This window comes from Papaver somniferum, chromosome 10 (assembly GCF_003573695.1).
Source record: "Papaver somniferum cultivar HN1 chromosome 10, ASM357369v1, whole genome shotgun sequence".
NCBI lineage: Eukaryota > Viridiplantae > Streptophyta > Magnoliopsida > Ranunculales > Papaveraceae > Papaver > Papaver somniferum.
Window position 1 is genome coordinate 45,038,497 of NC_039367.1, and position 8,099 is coordinate 45,046,595.

An 8,099-nucleotide genomic window follows, 5' to 3' on the forward strand; every position below is an offset into this window, starting at 1 on the left:
ATTTATTGCAATAAAAGAATTTTACAGGAAACTGGTCGGAAGCCTAGCTTGCAATTCCTTCCACTAGCAAGTGCTATTATGCGAAATAAAAATGGATTATATTTATAATAAAAAAATAACAATATTTAAAGAAAATATAAAAGAACTAGTAATATATTAGATAACAAAATAATAAATTATTAGTATTATTTATATTTATTTAAGCATTATTAAAATTAAACATAGTATATTTTATTATTGTTACTTATGTAGTTATATTTAAAACAGTTTCTTTTAACATGTCCATTTTTACCAGTAGCCACACCCAGGGTCGTCTTATCATGTAGGCAGTATAGGCGGGTGCCTAGATCCCCAAATTATTGGGGGGGGGGGGGTATTTATTATTTTTTTGTTATGATTGATTTATAATATTTAAGGCAGTGCTATTACACATGACTGTGCGGGAAAGCTTTATAAGCTAGTGGCTTAAGACCCTCGGATGATAATATACATATATTCTTAGCCGTTGAGATAAATGTATAGCTGTGTTAGTGGATAATTGCAAATAAGTCTTTTATTTCAATTAACAAAATTAAAACAACCTTGTACATCATATTTTTTTATTTCAGTTATAGCTTACAAGGGCCTATCAACAACCTAAAAACTCAATCCAATCTCTCACTCCAAAATAAAAATAGCACCGGTGGAGCTTACCCTCCCTCCTATTGGTTGGTGAGCGTAACCGCACGTTTTCATTGGCTCGGATAAAAACCATTCTTATTCGTTGGATGAAATTTCGTGAAATATAATGCATTGATCTGATAACGTGCGGTATAGATTGGGTAGGTGGTTGGTATACACCCGACGGACGTCTCTCATTATTTGATATGTCTAACCGCTAGATGGCCAAGATATTTGATTGGACGACTTAAAATTAGTACGCATAATGACACCGAGTTTACGTGATCTTTTTAAAATCATGACCGTCAGAATTTTTCTAGAAAAACTACTATATTAACTTCACGTATTTATTACTAAAATCCAGAAAATAAAGAAAATTATTATATTAATTTCAGACATTTATGATTAAATCCAAAAAATTAAATAATTCACGTATTTATTATTAAAATCCAAAAAATAAAGAAAACTACTATACTAAAAAGTGGAGTGCACGTGCGTTGCACGTCGGCAAACACTTAATCTCTATTTTAGCAAAGCCACGGCACTTCGCAAAAAAAACAAAATCTGATTAGATTGCAAATCAGGTGGAACACGTTTCCTCATGAAACTCGGAACAATAATGACTATGTAGACAATTACAAACACAATATTTCATACTACTAAATAAAGAAGATGGTGGTTAAAAAAGCACTTACCATTGCGGGAAGCAATAGTTGCTCAGAAAACTATAATGAAATTTAAGTGTGAAACACAATTTATCTTTTATGCCTCTAATGTCTAATGACAATCAGTTAATCATCGACGGCGTTCTAAAATAAATTAGATACAACTAATTAACACAATTTCCAGTTACGTGCACCCTCCTGTGATGAACTACACCATCCGAAATGTCTTCTGAGAAATGAGGTAAGAATGTGGTGGTTTGAACAGGTTGGAGAAATCAACTTTTTAACTCAAGGTCTAGTTTCTGCGTACTGTTTTCTTGATGCATACCTAGTTGTCTTCTTAAACATTCTCGTCATTCTATTCTCTCAGTATATCTAATAACTCAGGCTTGGTTTTCGGACTGATCTGTGGTGGTATTTGGACTGGGTTACTTGAGAAGAGATCAGCTTTTCTAGTTTGTGAGTCCAGTGTAAGAATCTGAGATATAGTTCATCGTTATACTGGTGCCAATAGATGATACTGAAACCTGATTGTATTAAACAAACAAGATTCATCATAGCTGTTACAAAATCCATCATATCGAGAACATACACATCTACATAGGATAATTTAAAGGAAATATCAAAGTTTAAGCATACGCTTCGAGGCTAATGTGCGCTCAAACCTCTTTACAATCTGAAAATGTCACAGAACAATTATATTATAAATAAAATGGTTTCGATGACCTGAACTGTTCCCCTAATGAACAATGATATTGGATCCGAGAAATAAAGACCACCAATAGATCCTAAGAGCGTCCACAGTGGACGATCAAACCTATAACTATGGTCCAGAGACGAGACACAGCGGGACGGAGTAAAGACTAAAAGCCGGACCAAAATCAAATTCCAGACTATATTTGGTCTGGGACCAAGACCAAAACTATATATAGTCGAGCGAACGTATAATTTTCGTTTGTCACCGGGCAGGTATATAATGTGATCCTGTTGATGAGGCGTGCATATAATGTGATCCTGGTGATGGGGCGGGCATATAATGTGATCCTCATGAGGCGTACATATAAAGTTCGCCTGATGGCTGATGGGGCGTGCATATAATGTGATCCTGGTGATGGGGCGGGCATATAATGTGATCCTGGTAATGGGACGGGCATATAATGTGATCCTGGTGTATACTTTTTCCTAGCGACCAAATTTACTTTTCCATCCTAGTGTAACACCACGGACTAAACTTAAATTTGGTCGTTTTTTTTGGTCCTTGGTCTTTGATTATGATTGCACCACTGCAGTTGCTCTAACCATATATAGGGCTCATAGACCCCACACTGCCTTTTAGTTACAATCCCATCTCCTAATCAACTCTTTTTGGTCTCTTTTAATGGTCTCCCACAAACGATCCAAATAGCACTTGTCTGGTCCGTAGACTCTGTACTCTTAGTTGATCACATATACACAACAATACAACTGGAAAGATGATGCCAAGCTATCCTTGTACAGGAAGAGAACATGAACCGATTGCACTTTTCATGAATCTGAATGCAATTTGTAGGGCCGTTGAGTTTAGGTTCAAGTACTGAGTGATCGATTATTTGATAGTGTTGCATAAGAGTGAAACCTGTGCTCAAGGAATATTCTGTTTTGCTGCCACTACCTTATTGCTAGATTGATGAATTACAATTACATGATAAATCATTCCCTAGAATAAACTACGCCAACAAACAGTTTTTCATATTTCAGGATTATCCTTCAAAGAAGAAACTTGAATAACAAAGTGGCGCCAAAAATCTCTAATTGCAGTCAGGGAAAAAGCACAGAACAACTAACCTTGATTGAAAATACTACATGCGCCAAGATCAGAGACCTCTTACCTTCCTCCGAGAAGAGAGCTGAAAACCCTAGAAAAAAAGATTAGGGTGTTTTACGTTCGGGTTTTTTTGATTACGCATTTACAAAATACAAACACTTAATGTTGCAAGCGTTACCTGAAGAGAAGACTATTCACCCAAATTAATCAGGAAGTATTTGTTGAGAATACTCACCAAATTCTGAAGTGATTCAATCAATTGACCCAATTTCGAATTTAGGTTACAGGTTAGATGGTGATGATTGAATATTCAATCAAATCGAAGCTCTAAACTTTAAAGTCGAAATTAAGTAAAGATTATTCGAAGTTGATGGCGGGAAATTTCGGTTTCGGTGGAGAAGATAGGAATCGAGAGAGAAGAGACATATTTTGGTGCTGTTTGTCTTTGTTCAAGTAGAAAAGAATAAGGTATTTGGCCGTCGCTTTTGCCCATGGTTCTATAAGGATTTCGGCAGTTTTAACTTTTAAGTATAATAGAAGAAAGATAGAAGGAAAGATGGAGGGGCATTTTCGTCGAGTAACCAAAAAAAATCACACGGAACTGTGACAGGAATCTTTTGAAGAATATGCCATTATCCAACGGCTCAGCTTTAAAAGGGAGGAGATCCAACGGCTGATATTAGTTAATGCTTTGACTTTCGATAAGTCTTGCTCTCATTAAAGATGGGGACGTTGGGGAGATTTCGGACATTTATGATTAAAATCTAGAAAATTGAGTAAACATATTTATGGGGTAAAAAAATTAAATTTATATTTTTTGGATCATTTTTATGGTAAATATTTTTTAAAAATGACTATATTAATTTTAAATATTAATGATAAAAATCTAAAATATACAAAAAATATCTATATTAACTTCATACATTTATGATAAAAGTACAAAAAATCCAAGAAGGTTTATTTAAGAAAACCAGATATGTATTTTGTAGATCCAATATAGGGTAAAAAATCTAAAAAAAAAATGCTATATTAATTTTGAATATTTCCAAAAAAAAAATACTATATTAATTTCGGATAATTATGGGAAAAATCCAAAAAAATCGAGTAAAACTTATTTATGGGTAAAAAAATCGTATTCATATTTTTTAGATCGGAAAAAAAATCTAAAAATTACTATATTAAATAACATTCGAACTTAATATTTATAATTTTGAGTATCTGAAAAAAATCATATTTATATTTATATTTTGAATATTTTGGATTAAAATCTAATAACATCTAAAAAATTATTATTTTAATTAGTATGAAAAGGACAAATTACAATTAGAGACAAAAAATCATACAACGCTTGTGGTTGGTAACCTAGCAACAAGCTGGGCTCCAACACCTCTTTGAATAGCTACGCCTAATCTATAAAAAATAAAACTACCTAAGTCGCTACTGGCATCATTGCTCACCAAGCAATTACGTAGACGATTGAAAAAAACAAGAGTATCCTCGCCAAGTTCCCCTAAAGTAGAGAAAGCCAGAACACCTAACTCGTATCCATGTGCAGCACACTTGTCCAAATATTTGGCACGTTTGCGAGAAACGGCACCAGAGATAGCCTTCCCAGGAGCAAATGAACGAACCCCATCACCAATGAAAGGAGAGACACCTGTGACATCCATACAAACATCTTGCCAGTTTTCCCAGTTAAGAACAAGAATATCAGCAGGCTTAAGATCTCTACCATCATCTGTCTGAAGACCAAGGGAAACTTCTTTGCGCGCCGGTACATTGACTTTGTAACAAATGTCGAAGACAACATCACGTACAACATCATGGCGAAACTTGTATCCAATATCCTTGGCGCAATGGAGCGCATGACGAAACTTGTACCCAATTAGTATTGGAAATTAATATTTTTATTTTGACAGATAATATTAATATAGGGTAAAAAAATTGTATTATAGTATTTTTGAGTAAAAAATCTTTGAATCGTAATAGAGGGTAATATCATTATATTTTAGGCAGCATTATGTAAAAATCCTGATTAAAAATCTTTGAATTAAATTTTCGAATGTAAAAGATTCCTTTAATATCATGAGAAAAATAATACTACTATTAATTAGGTGGTAGAACGGTTTAGATAATTTCTCTAAAATACTCGATTAATTAGGTAGATATCAAATAAAATATGGAATTATTTTCAGAATAAACTCAAACAGGATATCGATCCTCTCTGATTTTGGAAACATTTTGATAAGAATATGGCTAAATGAGGATCCAAAAATATCTATGAAAGGAATTGGATGAGTCCAATTTTGTGCACACTCGTATAACGAGTGTACACGTAACAAACTGATCTTATTGGTTCTTCTAACAAACGGTTATCACTTTTCATTAAATTAATTTTTATTTTATTTTTATTTTATAAAAGGTAAGTAAATCTGATTCTAACTAAAATTGTATAGCATTATCAAATTAGGGAATATCTGATAAGAACTTTCATCTGTGTAGTCTATAATTGGCAGAGACTTCGTAGCTGGTCAATGGCTAAAATTGAAGAAGCGATCCGATTCAAATATCGTATTTTGAATGTTTGGGTTTTGGATTAGAAGCCTTGTGGTGCAAAGGTGCTTGAGTACAGGGAGAAACCGAAGATACGATGCCTAGATTAAAAAGTTGATTGGAAAGAGAGATTAAACAATAACAAAGAATGCATCGTGAAATCAGCTTGATGCCTAGATCAATGTATTTTGATCACTGCTCAATTCATTGATCTTCCATGGATCTTTCTTAGATGTTCTTAAAGTAATATCCATGTATCCATATGATATACATACATAGGAAAATGAACTAAGAATATCATATCGGTGACATTAGAATTTATCATACAATGCTTGATTGAATCACATATTCAATTGTATATTTTTCGGATTGCTATCAGTTAGAAGATTGCAGAGCATGTAAATACTGGATACCAGTAATTTAGGAAAGTATTAGATATTATTTCCTTTATTAGATTTAAATTAAACTATAACAAGATAAAACTTAGTTTAATAAAATTGGATAACGGTATGTATAGGAGGACCAATGAAATCATTTTACGTGCACACTCTCTAAAAGAGTGTGCATAAAATTGGACTCGAATTGGAGTAAGGGAAGAAAATAAAAACCACCGCCCTAAATATGGATTTATATTCTAAAGTATAACAAGAAAATTTCTCCATCAAAAATTTTTCCTATAATTTATCTATTATGGATTAAGAATTCCTTTCATATCGCTTTAAAATTCTATTACGGTTAAATTCATGGTCGACTTACGTATATTACGTAGGTTTTTAAAATAAAGAAAACTACTATATTAATTTCGGGACATTAATGATTAAAATCCAAAAAATTAAATAAACATATTTAGGATAAAAAAATCAGATTTATATTTTTTGGATTATTTTTATGGTAAAAAAATCTAAAAAATGACTATATTAATTTTAAGTATTTATGATAAAAATCCAAAATATATATAGAAAAATTATATATTGAATTCAGACATTTATGATAAAAGTCCAGAAAATCCAAGCAGGATTATGGGAGTAGAAAAACCAGATATATATTTTGTGGATCCATTATAGGGTAAAAAATCTAAAAAATACTATATTAATTTCGAATATTTCCAAAAAAAATAAAAAAAATACTATATTAATTTCGGATAATTTTGAGAAAAATCCAAAAAAATCGAGTAAACTTATTTATGGGTAAAAAAAATCATATTCATAGTTTTCGGATCAGGAAAAAAATCTAAAAATTATTATATTAAATAATATCTGAAATTAATATTTATAATTTTGAGTATTTGAAAAAATCATATTTATACTTATATTTCGAATTAAAATCTAGCAATATCTAAAAAATTAATATTGGTACTTAATATTTTTATTTTGACGGATAATATTAATATAAGGTAAAAAAAATTGCACTTTAGTATTTTTTAGTACAAAATCTGAGTCCAATTTTGTGCACACTCCTTTAATGAGTATCCACAAAACAAAGCAATTCTATTGGCTCCACAAAACCAGTCGTTAACTAATAAATTTAAATTGTTTTTTATTTTATTTAAATCTTAAAAATGGTAACAGAATATATATAATATCTAATTACCTAAAATATAGGATTCCTAAAAAAAATAAAACTCCTAACTTGTTAAGAACTTCAAAAACGTGGTGATTGATTGAATTTTTTACAAACAAACAAAAAACATGATGTTGAACTGATCATCATTGACTCCACTTCAGAATTACTATTGATGTCAACAATAATTACATCGTTTGAAATAATGTTGTCGATGGAGTCCGACGCGGAATTGTGGCAGTTTTTAGATACACTTTTTGTTATCAATAAAGTCTAAGAGACACAATAGACTCTTGAGTAAATTTGTTTTAATGTTATTATTGAAAGTTTTAATCTTTCTTCAAGTTCTATTACTCTTTTTTCAAGTAAGATGCACAAGGTATTTTAATGGTCATCTAATAGGGATTATTCCCATTTCATTTATATTTAAACTAGCTAATATGTTTTGATCTAATCGATCATGTTGAAAATTTTGATTTAATCAATTGTGTTGAAAATAAACCCACCAAACCGGTATCTTTATAGCGTATTTATTAAAAGTCAATGTTAAAATCCTTATTTTTAGGTATTAATTAGATATGTTATTTTCTTGTTACCATTTTTGGAGTTATCTAAAAATAAAAATAAAAAGAAAATTGATTTTTGATATATAGTTAACAGCTGGTTTTGTGGAGCCAATATGATTGTTTTGTTTTGTGGACACTCCTTAAATGAGTGTGCACAAAATTGGACTCAAAAAATCTTTGAATTGTAATAGAGTGTAATATCATTATATCTTAGGCAACATTAAGTAAAAATCCTGATTAGAAATCTTTGAATTAAATTTTCGAATGTAATAGATTTCTTCAATATTATGA

General features: G+C 31.2%; 1 long non-coding RNA gene across 1 annotated transcript; it reads right to left on the bottom strand.

The window, feature by feature from the left end:
• Positions 1-1,404: 1,404 nt before the first annotated feature.
• LOC113317571 lies at positions 1,405-3,613 on the bottom strand. The gene is made up of 2 exons (XR_003343665.1): positions 3,308-3,613; positions 1,405-3,220 (listed from the first exon to the last, which is right to left on the bottom strand). It is a non-coding gene; the product is annotated as an uncharacterized LOC113317571 (long non-coding RNA).
• Between the last annotated feature and the right edge of the window lie 4,486 nt (positions 3,614-8,099).